Raw genomic sequence first — 14690 nt, 5'->3', positions numbered from 1 at the left:
CTTTGCTGGTTCTTCTGGTTGCGGCAGGTCAGCCTTCAGAGGAGGGTTGTCATGGCCATCACAGTCCTTTGGTCAGTCTTCGACAAGTACAACGCCATCAGGGCCCAGTCAGCAGTAGCGGTGGAGCCATTTCAGGCCCAATCAGGGCAACAAGGGCTCATATCAGCAGGGTCATCATGGTGGTATATTACAGCAGTAGAGGAGACCCCCATTCCCTCGTTGTGGAAAGATGCACCTAGGAATATTCTACATGGACTTACCCATATGCTACAGATGTGGATTGTGGGGTCACATTCAGAGGGAATGTCGTTCGTCCCGCCAGGGTACGGGCATGGGCATGGCACAACCAGCCAGTTTTGCAGCTACTACATCCGCAGCACCTCCTCTAGCTCGAGGCACTCCAGTATCCGCAGGGCATGGTGCAGCTAGGGGTGGAGCACAGAGTTCGGGAGGATCCGGCTATTTTTATGCTACGAAGGGTCGCCAGAATTCAGAGGCTTATCCAGATGTTGTCAGAGGTATATTGAATGTCCAATCTCATGATGCATATGCTCTTATTGATCCCGGTTCCACTTTGTCATATGTCACACCTTATGTTGCAATGTAATTTATGATAGAACTAGAACAGCTTTATGAGTAGTTCTCTGTATCTACTCTGGTTGGTGAGTGATTGTGTTGTCACGCTACGTGGTCGGGACACCGTTGCCGATCTTATTGAATTGCTAATGGTCAATTTTGATGTGATAATGAGGATGGATTGGCTTTATTCTTGTTTTGCCAAGCTTGATTGCCGAACCAGGATTGTTAGGTTCGAATTTCCAAATGAGCCAGTTATTGAGTAGAAGGGTGACGATGTAGTGCCGAAGGGTAGGTTTATTTCTTACCTTAAGGCCACAAAAATGATCAACAAGGGGTGTATTTACCATTTGGTACAAGTTACGGACACCGATGCTGAGGCACCAACATTTGAGTTAGTGCCTGTAGTGAATGAATTTCCAGGACTCTTTCCGGAAGATCTCCCTAGGATCCCACCAGACAGGGAGATTGATTTTGGGATTGATGTGATGTCAGACACACATCCTATATCTATTCCACCCTAAAGAATAGCAGCGGCAGAATTGAAGGAGCTAAAGGAACAATCGAGAGATTTGTTAGAAAAGGGTTTTATCCGGCCAAGTGTGTTGCCTTGGGGCACACCAGTCCTTTTTGTAAGGAAGAAAGATGGGTCACTGAGAATGTGTATTGGCTATCGGCAGCTTAATAAGGTCACAATCAAGAATAAGTACCCACTGCCAAGGATAGATGACTTGTTTGATCAATTGCAAAGTGCTAGGTACTTCTCCAAGGTTGATTTAAGATTCAGGTATCACCAATTGAAGATCAGGGAGCAGGATATTCCAAAAAAAAGCTTTTAGGACCCGGTATGGGCATTTTGAGCTTCTAGTGATGTATTTTGGGCTAACAAATGCCCCAACAGCCTTCACAAATCTTATGAATAGAGATTTTAAGCCATTCCTAGACTCTTTTGTGATAGTGTTTATTGAGGATATTCTTAAATATTCACGAAGTTGAGAAGACCATGCCGATCATCTCAGGTTAGTTCTGCAAACCCTACATCAGCACCAGTTATATGTAAAGTTTTCAAAGTGTGAATTTTGGTTTGAATCGGTCATATTCTTGGGTCATGTAGTCTCTAGTGAGGGAAGTAAGGTTGATCCTCAGAAAATTTCAGCTGTGAAGAATTGGCCAAGGCCTATAGCGCCAACAGAGATTCACAGTTTCTTAGGCTTAGCTGGATATTACAGAAAGTTTGTGGAGGGGTTTTCTACTCTTGCCTCTCCATTGACTAAATTGACTTAGAAGGCAATTAAGTTCCAATGGTCAGATGCTTGTGAAAAGAGTTTCCAAGAATTGAAAGCAAGATTGACTACGGCACCGGTGTTGACTCTACCAGAGGGTATAGATGGATTTGTGGTATATTGTGATGCTTCAAGATACGGGCTTGGATGCGTATTAATGCAACTTGGAAAGGTGATAGCTTATGCTTCTAGGCAACTAAAGAATCATGAAAAGAACTATCCAACACATGATTTAGAACTTGTGACTATGGTATTTGCATTGAAAATTTGGCGTCATTATTTATATGGGGTCCATGTGGATATATTGATTTGGCATCCATGTGGTGTCAAAATTTGATATTTTGAGATAAAATACGATTCAAGATACAATACCTCGTATTTATGGACTAGTACTATACAAGGTACTACATGACCATGATAGTAAGATGTATAAAGCGTGTTAAAAGTGAGTAGTATTATAAGTAATTTGAGATAATTATTAATTATGTGGATAATTGGTTAATTATTGGATTAGTGGGAGGGGGAGGGGGTTAATGAGTTGATTAAGGAATTAAGTGAATGATTTTTGGATAAGTCTTATAACCATTTACGTGGCAGCCCATCACTATAATTAGTAAGATTGTTGGCTAAGTCATCCCCAAAAGTGGGGTCCCACAAACCTCAAATATAAGAGGTTGTTATACATAATTAAAGAGGGAAATACATAAGCTTGCTATAGCAAATGGAATTTCTAAAAGGAATTCTTATGAAAAGCTTTCTAGAATGGATGGAACTTTTCCAAGGAATTCTTATGAAAAGCATGCTACAACAGATGGAAATTTCCAAAGGAATTCTTATGAAAAGCTTGTTATAACGGAAGTAAATTCTCAAAGGAATTCTTATGAAAACCTTGATAGAAAGGATGGAAATTCTCAAAGAAATTCTTATCAAATCCTACAAGGTGCAACGTGAATTGCAAATTTTAAGGGAGTACGGTGCAATCTTTCTCATGAATATCATACGGAATTTTCCCTACTTCGATCTGCCATTACGTGTTTTGTCACAATTAACGTGTGTTGGAAGGATTGTCAAGAGAATCGGCTCAGGTATGTTAAGGCTATTCCGAGAAATCTTATTAACGCACTTCTTACGCATTTCATACATTTATGCATGTAAATTGACCCATGACCAGATGGCGTTATATACCCGTGTATTATATGATATTGGATATGGGAAATGGTTACGACGTTATATACGCACCACCACCTGATCAGCTAGTATACATTGATGATTTTGCCCATAGTGGCCGAGATGATATGATGGGATGCCCTCAGAGGCTTGATGATGTTATGTACACATATACCTATGCATGGTATGATATTTATATGCATATGCATGACACTGTAAATATTAATGATTCACATAGTTATTTAGATTTACATGTTGAGTCTTTTACTCAATGTTTCTCTCATGTCTATTGTTTACTGATTTTCATTCCTTACATACTCGGTACATTATTTGTACTGATGTCCTATTGCTTGGGGATGCTACGTTTCTTACCCGCAGGTCCCAATAGACAGGTTGAGAGTCCTCCAAGTAGGCAATCAGCTCAGCGGAAGGTGTTGGTGCCCCCCATTTACTCCGGAGTTGCTTATTTGAATAGAAATAATTAGGACATGTATTGATTGGTATGGAGGGGCTCTTTCCCAACCTTTATGATATTTATGTACTCTTAGAGGCTTGTAGACAGATGTCATGTATATGGATACTTGTATGGCCTTGTCGGCCTATGTTTTGAGTATATAAAGGATCATGTCGGCCTTATAAGCCCGTATGTCATATGTATAAGTTTGTATTATATGTTGGGTCATCCAATGTGGAGTGTTCCCTCATGATTTATTCTACTTATCTCACGACAACCTTTTTGGCTCATTTACCTATAATAGTAAGACAAGAAAAGATACGTTACGTTGGAACTCGGATAAGTAAGGTATCGGGTGCCCGTCGCAGCCCATCGATTTGGGTCGTGACAAAAGTGGTATCAGAGCAGTTCCGCCCTTGGGAGTCTATAAGCCGTTTCTATTAGAGTCTTGTTTATGGGTGAGTTGTGCACCACACTTATAAGCAGGAGGCTATAGGGCAATTAGGATTGTCACTCTTTCTTCTTACTCTAGACCGTGTGGTAGAGCTCATTTGTAAGAATTAAAACTCCTAAACTCTATGTTATTCGTAATAAAACGATACCTGCATCCAGAAAGATGGTTGGTAAGAGATATAGTTGCGAAAGAGTTGAGTCATAGGAACTCGATTTTTGCATCATGCTTATGATAGATAAATGTGAGGTCTTCATCAGAACATGTATGTATTAAGATGTGTAAGCTTCTTGTTAAGGAGCCCTAAGGCATGAATATCTATCCACCCCTATGGTGAAAGGCAATGAGAGATTCAGAAGATAGATACAAGTTTCAAAAAGTAAAAGAAGCAAGGTAAAGGAGGGTACGAGATACCTAGTTAATGAAGATTATCAGTATTACAATTCGGGCAGAGAAATATAAGCATTTTGGGTTACCTTTAATAGTAACAGATGTATGTACAATTGACCACGCCGATCTCATTTATGCCTCATGGGAGCTAACGGATATGGCTTAAGAGAAGGATGGATATCACGATATGAGTGGGGTTAGAGTAACCCAAAATGGTGGATGGATTGCTAGTGTTAGTTGACATTTCCGAAGGATATTGCAAATGTGGTAATAGATCTCCTTGTGAGACACCCAGATGGTGCACTCTAAAATAGTATAAATAGATATGAGTACTACAAAGATAGGCACTGGAAGCCTGGAGGGGATAAATATTACCTTAATGTGGCTGCCGTCCCTTGTATGGAGAGAATGTTAGGCAACCCGAAGAGCCAATGGATGGCGCAAGGGGAGCTAAAAGCAAAAGAATGTCTTCTTGATGTTATCAAAATAAAGTATATTAGCAGGGAAATAAGAAGACAGATAATAAAGCATTGTGAGTAAGATGTGATACATGGATGACAATGGTAGAGATCAAAATAAAATGATAGTATTACAGAGTCTATAGTCAAGTGAAGGAAAAAACCAGAGGTGTCGGGCCTTGAGACAACAAAAGAGTATAGGCCATAAAGTCATATCCTTATTTCGAGAAATAAATTTGTGATTCTAGCGTGATTACCAGAAGGAAAAGTTAGACCCAGAGTAATAGAAATCAGTATGGGCTAGTGAAAAAGATATACTGAACATGAATTAGGAATCGGAAGATTTAATAATAGTCGACATCGTGAGAATTTCAGAGATCGCTTTCCAGCAATAATAGAATAGATAATAGAAGAATAACCTTTAAAGCTCATTCAGGAAGACGCTTCCCCAAAGCAAGCAAGTTGAGCAAAGTTAAGCTAAAGGGATTGTATGTGCCAGTTACACTAAGTGTCACCCTTGTGAGTAAGGAATTTTGTTATCCTTGGTACAGAAGGATTACCACAAGGCGAGTAAGGATCATCTATGTTGTGAAAAGATGCCAAAGATAAAGAGGTAAAACATCTATAGTTCGATCGTCGTTGCACTAAATCATAGTACTCCCCTAAAAGGGGGAATATAGAGTGATGTGGCATTAAGTCAAAATTAAGTGGTTCTAGTAACTATGGAATGGTAAAGGAAGAATGGGATAAAAATGATAAAGGAATGAGATTTCACTTATCCGAATCCTATAGATATGCTACGATTCAAGAACATTATGCGAACACGACGTCAAGGAGAGGAAGTAAGGGTTCCTACCCGAGATGTTATTGATAGATAAGGAGCTAGTGCGAGACGTAAGTTAAGATAAAGGAAATAACCCAAGAAAGATTACACGGAATATTGATATAAGAATGGGCTAACAAGTAGTTAGTAGTTGATCTAGGAAGAGCCTAGTTATGGCTAGACAAGAGGATACAGACAAATCAACAGATCGTACAAGATAAATATAGTAAAACCCAATATAGTGAATTCAGCCTCGTAGTTATGACATTGTAAAAATTAAGACATATTCAGATAGAAGTTGGGGTAGTCAAGGGTACCGTATGAGTGTTATGGGAATAAAAGAGAGTGCTACTGGGAAGACAGTCAAAATATCAGTTCAGAAGCAACCCTACAAGCACAAGGGCGTGGAGGTAAGTAACAACAGATAATTATAGGAGAGGAAGAACATCAAAAATTCTATCGGGTATACGATGTAATAAGGTCGCAGCTTTATAAGAGTCAGAGGGTCTTCCCTAAGTACTACAATGAAAGATTAGCTGAGGAAATAAGGAAGAAGGCTTCAACCTAAGCACAGTGACCTAAAGAGGAAATGGTCTTGTAAAACCAGTCTTACTACAACATTGTATGCACTCCATAATAAAGTGTTACCTATTGTGGCTAATGAACGGGAAGTAAAATCAAATGTAATATTCGAGATCATATGAGTTTCACGAAAATTCTGACATGCGTGGAAACTAAGATAAGCTAAGTATGCATGCAACAAGGGGGCAGAATGACCAGGGAAAGTAATAGCTTCCATTTAAAGAGAGTTGAGATGGAATGAAAGGAATTATTCGATCAATGTTCCAGAGTTAGTTAAGTTATGGACACACTTAAGATTTTGGAGTATTATCCATGCAGCATATATGTTGACAATCATACAGCCGTAGAAGACTCCAGTATAAGTTAAAAGAAAGAATTGAGTCCAGGTCATAGATAAAGAATTTAATTGTTAGAAAATTGTATCATGGATATTCCATAGCGTCCATGAAGGACTAAAGTAATAACTAATACCATGAGCCGCATATCGGAAGATTTATTAAGCCTACATAAAGGTTGATCAAATGGAAGAGGAAACTAAAGAGTTACATCAACTAAGTTAATCATGAGTCTGATTATTGGACCCAAAAAAAATTATAGAAATCGTGATTGACAACATAGCAGAATCACTCTTAATATCAGGGGTACAAAAGAGATAGTACAATAGTCATATTCTATGACGGCTCTATGATAAATCCAGTTAGAAGAGTAGCAGCCTCATATTTAGAAAGATTATTGGCTAAGTCATCCCCAAAAGTGAGGGCCCACATATCTCAAAGATAAGAGGTTATTATACATAATTTAAGAGGGAAATATATAAGCTTGCTAGAACAGATGAAAATTGTCAACGGAATTCTTATGAAAAACTTGCTAGAACGGATGGAAAATTTCCAAGGAATTCTTATGAAAAGCTTGCTAGAACTGATTGAAATTTTCAAAGTAATTCTATGAAAAGCTTGCTAGAAAGGGTGGAAATTCTCAAAGGAATTGTTATGAACTCCTACAAGGTGCAACGTGAATTGCAAATTTTAAGGGAGTACAGTGCAATCTTTCTCAAGAATATCATACGGATTGTTCCATACTTTGATCCGTCGTTACGTGTTTTGTCGAAATTTACGTGTGTTGGAAGGATTGTCAAGAGAATCGGCTCAGGTATGTTAAGGCTATCCCTTCTTTCTTTTTGGCATGATCCATTCGATACAAACGAAACGACAACTTCCATAAATGACTCTACTCATAGAAATACTATAAATGCCTATGTTCTTGATTCCCCATGCGAATTATGATTATATATTCTATTCATGGGTCTCAGAAAAATACGTAGTTGATAAAGTTTATCCGAAAGGCATATTGAATTTATCATATTCCGAGAAATCTTATTAATGCACTTCTTATGCATTTCATGCATTTATACATGTAAATTTACCCATGACTAGATGGCATTATATACACGTATATTATATGTATATGGGATATGGGAAAAGGTTACGGCGTTATATCTGCACCACCACCTGATCAGCTGGTATACGTTGATGATTTTGCCCACAATGGCCGAGATGATTGAGATGCCCTCATAGGCTTGATGATGTTATGTACGCATATAGCTATGCATGGTATGACATTTATATGCAAATGCATGGCATTGTAAATATTAATGATTCAAAGAGTTATTCAGATTTACATGTTGAGTCTTTTACTCTATGTTTTTCTCATGTCTTTTGTTTACAGATTTTCATTCCTTACATACTCGGTACATTATTTGTTCAGATATCCCTTTTGCCTAGGGACGCTGCGTTTCTTGCCCGCATGTCCTGATAGAAAGGTTGAGAGTCCTCCAAGTAGGCTATCAGCTCAGCGGAAGGTGTTGGTGCGCTCCATTTGCTCCGGAGTTGCTTATTTGGTTAATATGATTAGGACATGTATTGATTGGTATGGGGCTCTGTCCCAACCTTTATGATATTTATGTACTCTTAGATGCTTGTAGACAGATGTAATGTATATGGATACTTGTATGGCCTTGTCGACCTATGTTTTGAGTATATAAAGGATCATGTCGGCCTTATAAGCCTGTATGTCATATATATAAGTTTGTATTACATGTTGGGTCATCAAATGTTGAGTGTTCTCTCATGATTTACTCTACTTATCTCACGATAGGCTTTCTGGCTCATTTACCTATAATAGTAAGATACGAAAAGATACATTACGTTGGTACGCGGTTGAGTAAGTTACCAGGTGCCCGTCGTAGCCCATCAGTTTGGGTCGTGACATCTAGGTATTCCGTGCACCCAGGTTCTACAAAAATGCATCATGATCTAAAGGACGTCTATTGGTGGAACGATATGAAGAGTAATGTAGCGGAGTTTATGGCAAAGTGTCCAAATTGTCAGCAAGTGAAGGTTGAACACCAACGGCCCGGTGGGTTGGCATATAACATAGAAATTCCAATATGGAAATGGGAAATAATTAATATGGACTTTGGTGTAGGATTACCGCACACTCCGTAGAAGTTTGACTCAATTTGGGTGATTGTGGATCGACTCATGAAGTCAGCACACTTTTTGCCGGTTAAGTCTACTGACACAACAGAGCAGTATGCTCAGTTGTATATCGAAGAAATAGTCAAGTTGCATGGCACCCCAGTTTCCATCATTTCTGACCGGGGTGCACAATTCACTGCTAATTTTTGGAAGAAATTTCAGCGAGGTTTGGGTACCCAGGTGAATCTTTGCACATCCTTTCACTAGCAGACTGACGGGCAGGCGTAGCGGACTATTCAAACGCTTGAATATATGTTGTGTGCTTGTGTTCTAGACTTCAAAGGTAGCTGGGATGATCATTTACCACTCATAGAATTTATAGCTATCATGCTAGCATTCAAATGGCACAGTTTGAGGCTTTATATGGGAGGAGATGTAGATATCCTATTGGGTAGTTCGAAATTAGGAAGGCAGAGTTGATAGGGCCAGACTTCGTGCATCAGGCCATGGAAAAAGTTAAAAACATTAAGGAGTAGTTGAAGACTGCTCAGAGTCATCAGAAATCCTATTCGGATATTCGTCGTAGGAATTTGGAGTTCAAAGAAGATGATTGGGTATTCTTGAATGTTTCCCCCATGAAAGGGGTTATGTGATTTGGTAAGAAAGGAAAATTGAGTACGAGGTATGTTGGACCGTACAAAATAATTCAGAGGATCAGTGAGGTGGCGTACAAGAATGAGCTACAACCTGAGATGTCATTAGTACACCCGGTGTTTCATGTGTCTATATTGAAGAAAGTAGTTGGAGATCCGACACTCATTGTTCCGGTTGAGACTATTGAGGTAAATGAGAAATTGAATTACGAAGAGATTCTGGTTTCTATTATTGATCGGCAAGTTCAAAAATTGAGAAATAAAGAAATTGCCTCCGTGAAAGTGTTATGGCGAAACCAACAAGTTGTAGAGGCTACTTGGGAGGCCGATGAAAAAATGAAGAAAAAGTATCATTATTTGTTTGAATGACCATGTATTTATAATGTTGTGATCTAGGAATATTATAAGACTTACTTTTTATGAATTATGTATGATTTGTACATTTGATGTTAAGGGTGTTCCATTCTGGTAATATAACCGCTTGTGAGGCCAAAGTTGGTGTTGTTTTGTATTATGTTACGTCGTTGGATTATGTATATGTTGTTAGGATGTGTTTTTGCGGTTCTCTGATAGGTGGATAGGCATACAAGGTAAACTCTGGCAAAATTTTTGGAAATTTAGGGAGTTAGTCAAGTTTGGGGCTGCTGGTGTGTGGTATGAAAAACTGAGTTGCATATGATCCTAATAACAGATTTTGACCCCCTGATTCGAGGACGAATGATCCTAAGTGGGAGAGAATGTAAGGCACCGTAAAACTTTGCAAAAGAAAATAATGTTTCGTGGTGCCGAATTGGTTTTACGTGTTCATTTTGAGACCGAAGAACAAGTCTGCAGGCTGCATAATGACCGCAGACACAGACAAGTTTTTGGCTGTTTTGGTCACCAATTATGCGACCGATATGCTGTCCGCATATCGATTATGCGATCGCAGACCTTGTTCTGGAGCTCTATTTTTGGGTTTTTCAAACCCGACCCTATTTCGTTAAATACACCCTTTGGGCCATTTTTGAACTATAATCTGACATTTTAGAGTAAGAGAGAGTGCCTTAGAGTGAGAAGGTGTTCTTCAATAATTGTTCTTCAATTCTTGCCCATGTTTTGGAAGATTAAGAAGGCAAACTCACTAGGTCTTCATCGTAGAGGTAAGATTGTACACCCTAACTCTCAATTTTGAATTTTTTTAGAAATGAGTAATTAACAAGATAATTTTTGGGCAGCAGAGTTGTTTATTTTACATACATGCGTTGTCAAAGGATGTAGGAAGATTGTTGAGCTAAAAATGGTAAAGATTGGGTCGTGGGATGATGAAATCCTCCATAAAAGGACCTTGAAACCTTAATGCACACCTAGTGTTTGATAAAATGCTCAAATGAGCTAGAACCATAATCATCTTCCTAATTTTGGTTCAATTTCTTATATTTCTATAGTAGATCGAAGTTGCTAAGAATTTCGGAACATTTTAGAGTTTAAGGAAGCTCAGTTGAGGTATGTTGGCTAAACTCTTCTCTTAGAATTGGATCCCACAATATTTATGTGAATTATGTAAGCCCCGAGTGGTTCATTATAAAATTCACTATTCCGAGTAAGATTGAGTTGGAAGATATATGTTCAACAAGTATTCCAAATGCTTTATTTATGCTATTTTATCAATTGAGGATTTGTTAAAAATATGGGCTGTGCATTAGAAATGTTCGATTTCAAGTATAATTCAAATAAAAGCTATTATGCCAAATTTTGTGAAGAATCTCTATGTGCCTTAGACCCTTAATTGCTCACACGTGTACTATAAGCCTTGATTTGAATTGGTGTTGTTGTTGTTGATGATGTTGAGGTTAGAAAGAAATAAAGGTGAGCATGAAATACTAAATATCGCCAACGTGCCAAGAATGATCTTATAATTATGGCCATTAGTGCCAATGAAATGAAACGATGTGAAAGTAATATGAGATACGATGATTGATATAGAAAGTTTGATGTCTCGAATAAGACAGCCTAGCCGGTCGGGTCGTGATCGGACACCACGCCGCACACATGGTGGTGATTGTGCTGGAAATTGCAACTAAAATTCTGATTGTGGTCGATGTCCCTAATGGATAGCCTAGCCGATCGGGTCGTGATCGGACTCCGTGTTAAAGATGGTGGTATTGATATTGAGAGTAATTGTGGTTGATGTCTCTAATGATATATCCTAGCCGATCGGGTCATGATCGGACTCCATGCTGAGAGTACGGTGGTAGTGTATTGTGAATAATGGTATTGTGGACAATGGTATATTGATAATAAAAATATCCCAGTGTGAGATATGGAAATTAATTGAAACACTGTCTTGATCCTAAACTGAGGTTTGATGTTGATTAAGGCTTCCATTAACATTATGATAATCTTGTTTGTATTATTCGTCGTTATACTGAGAAGGTGTTTAGTTATATATACAAGTGCTATTCGACAGTAGTAACGTCCCTTTTGCTGGGGGCGCTGCATCTTTAAATGGATACAGGTGGTTCTACAGCAGGATATATTGGTGAGCCCTACTTCATCCCGGGGTCATCAATCTTTTGTACTTTGTGTATTCTGTTTGAGGTATAGCCGGGGCCTTGTTGCCGGCATTATAATTGTACTCTTCTTTATCTATAGACAAACTATGTTATGTTGTGGTTGTATTACTTGTCCCACTTGAGACTTTAATAAAAATGATGAAACTTATTGGTAATTAATTGGTATTGTAGACATGATCATGTTTTTGTCTACTTAATGAAAATATGTATTATCTTCATTCGTGGATGAGTTTGGGTAGAAGGAAATGTAACTGGCTTGCTCGGTCGGGTTCACTCGGTTGAGCGCCGGTCACGCTCCTCGGTTTTGGGGCATGACAGGAGAGGACACACACCGTTTGGTGAGTGAAATACGAGGAAATGCCGATTCAAGTGTCTCCTAGGAGGCACCGGGCATCGAGTATACACCCGGTACCCAGCTTCCCATAAATGATACGACAATGGAAGATCCTTAGACATAATAGCCCTCACTACAGGAACAAGGGATATGGAATTAACTAAGGATCTTAACATGTGACAGGAGACAGGAAAAAAGTCCTTAGTCACACTGCGTACGAAGAACCGCTTAGCAAACTCCAAAGCACCAACTAAGGATACTAACGATTTCTCTAACGAAAATGGAACATTCAATGGAAAACTTAGCTTGCAATAAGGCCCATCCACCCGCTTATCTCTGATGATGATATCATCGCCGAGGATAGCATAGCGTGTAAAAGGAACTCCTTGATATACTTGGGCTGCTACGAACCAAAACACCAAATAATGAGTTAATGCAAAGCAGACCAAGCTCCGTAAAAGCCCAACGGTGCTCTTATTACAAAACGAACTCTACCTCGAGGAAGCCGACGACGAGAATTTTGAATCGTCAGAAAAGAGTAGTAACCATACTTTCACAATAGTGTTGTCCACAAGAACATCAATGTTTGGTAGCAGAAAATCATCTTTGGGAACATGCTTTATTGAGATTTCAAAAATATATGCGAACACGTTCATTCCCTTTGGGAATGGTGAGGATGTTCGAAATCCAATCAGAATAATCTACTGCCTTAATGAAATCAGTATAATAGTAACATGACAACTGAAGAGAGGATGATGTAGACTCTTCAACCTCTTCCCGGTGAGGTAATGATGTATAGCAAAATTCGAAAAGTAGCTTCTAAGTGAGATGATCTCGGCTTGTCCATATAAAAATCGGCTGATCATTCCCTCATATGTTGTAAGTGTAAGCAATGTCTGTGTGATAATTAGTCAGGTAGAAAAGAGTCCCAACAAGTCTCCTTACAAGTAGATGGGTTATCCAATAGCTCTCCAGCATCCGAAGCTAATTTCAGATACTGTTCCGGTTTGCATGCAGAAAGACCAACTTTTGACAATAAATCCAATGAATACTTTCACTGGGTTCCAAAACTCTTTGCGAGCTCATCACTTTAATCTCCAGAAGAGACTTTGAGTGTTCTAAATATTTCATATCAAACTAGGTTCTTAATCTTCTCTTAAGCTCATTTATCAAAGCTCCACATCTCATGACAATCCCAATCGCTTCAGCTCATGTTTAAGTTCTAGAGATACCCGCTGCCGGTACCCTATTTGAAACTTATCATATAGAGATGTTATTTCCTGTTCTCTCGGATGAGCTTGGGGCGAACAAGCATATTATATTACAAGGTTTTAATACTAGTTATACGCCCATGTCTCTGTTGATTAAAACTTTCCGGATGTGGCTTCATTAGCGGCACCACAAGAAGCATGTAACCATGCAGACGAGGAGCAACAAGAAGAAGGAAATAAAGTCAAAGGGGTCTAGAGCAAGGTCAAGAAGTTAGCTCATTAGATGGATGGCTACCCATGGAGATGGTAGAAGATATGTACTTAGATCTTACGGTTAGGATGCTTGCTCCAAATGGAAGAGAGACGGCTTTCCTTTCGGATGTTGCAAACACACAAACGAAACACCTTAGTCAGCGGAAGAAGTCACTATCAATCTGATCTAACAAGAAATGCTTTACCAGTAAAGTGAAGCAAGAGACATTCGATCCTTTCTTAGGGTTCCAAGTAATTCATCCAGCGCCGAGAAAAGTATCCGTTTGTACAGCGAGGCAGCAGAGGGGAGTTGGCACAATATGTAATCCCTAGGGTATCGGTGTCGAAGAAGGGGATCACTTAATGCTACTACAGGCACTCATTAGTTCAGATGGGGTAGCGTGAAGGAGATAATAAAAGGACGCGCTGAAATTAGTTCCGTATCCAGGTCTTCTGGAGTCAAAAACTTCCTCATCCAATAGAATTCTTAGTTAGTACCATTCAACTAAGCCTATTTTTGATGAGTGAAGCGGCTAGGCTACATGCTTAGCCTAGTATTCCCGGATTGGTATTGGATAAGAATAATTTTGCTTTATTCCCACTCATGAAGAACAATAAAGTGAGGGGAGGGCTTCCGTGGAAAAAGGGTAAGTTTGGGATGAGAGGGTGAACACTAAAATAGTAGTCAACAAATTTGTCTATTTTTTTATGAAGGTGAATTTATAAGAAAAGGTACTTCCATGTGTATAAAAGAACAAGGGAAGGAGGCCCCTAGTCCAAGTATAATAGCATAGGGGGTGCAAGGGTGAATATGCTAGAGGGAAGGAGGCCCCTAGTCCAAGTATAACAGCATTGTGGATCTCATTCGTATTCCAATTTTTTGGACATAGTTAGAGTAGTCATTTAGGGGAAAAGTCCTTTTTAATTATTCTATTAGCATAGCATTAAGTGGTAAACCTTTTACACTTTAGGTTTTACCATACTATACATGCAAACATAACGAATAAAACCAAACAAAGATAGT

Source organism: Nicotiana tabacum, chromosome 19, assembly GCF_000715075.1.
Source record: "Nicotiana tabacum cultivar K326 chromosome 19, ASM71507v2, whole genome shotgun sequence".
NCBI lineage: Eukaryota > Viridiplantae > Streptophyta > Magnoliopsida > Solanales > Solanaceae > Nicotiana > Nicotiana tabacum.
The sequence above is the reverse complement of the archived record's forward strand: the minus strand, read 5'-3'. Positions refer to the sequence as shown.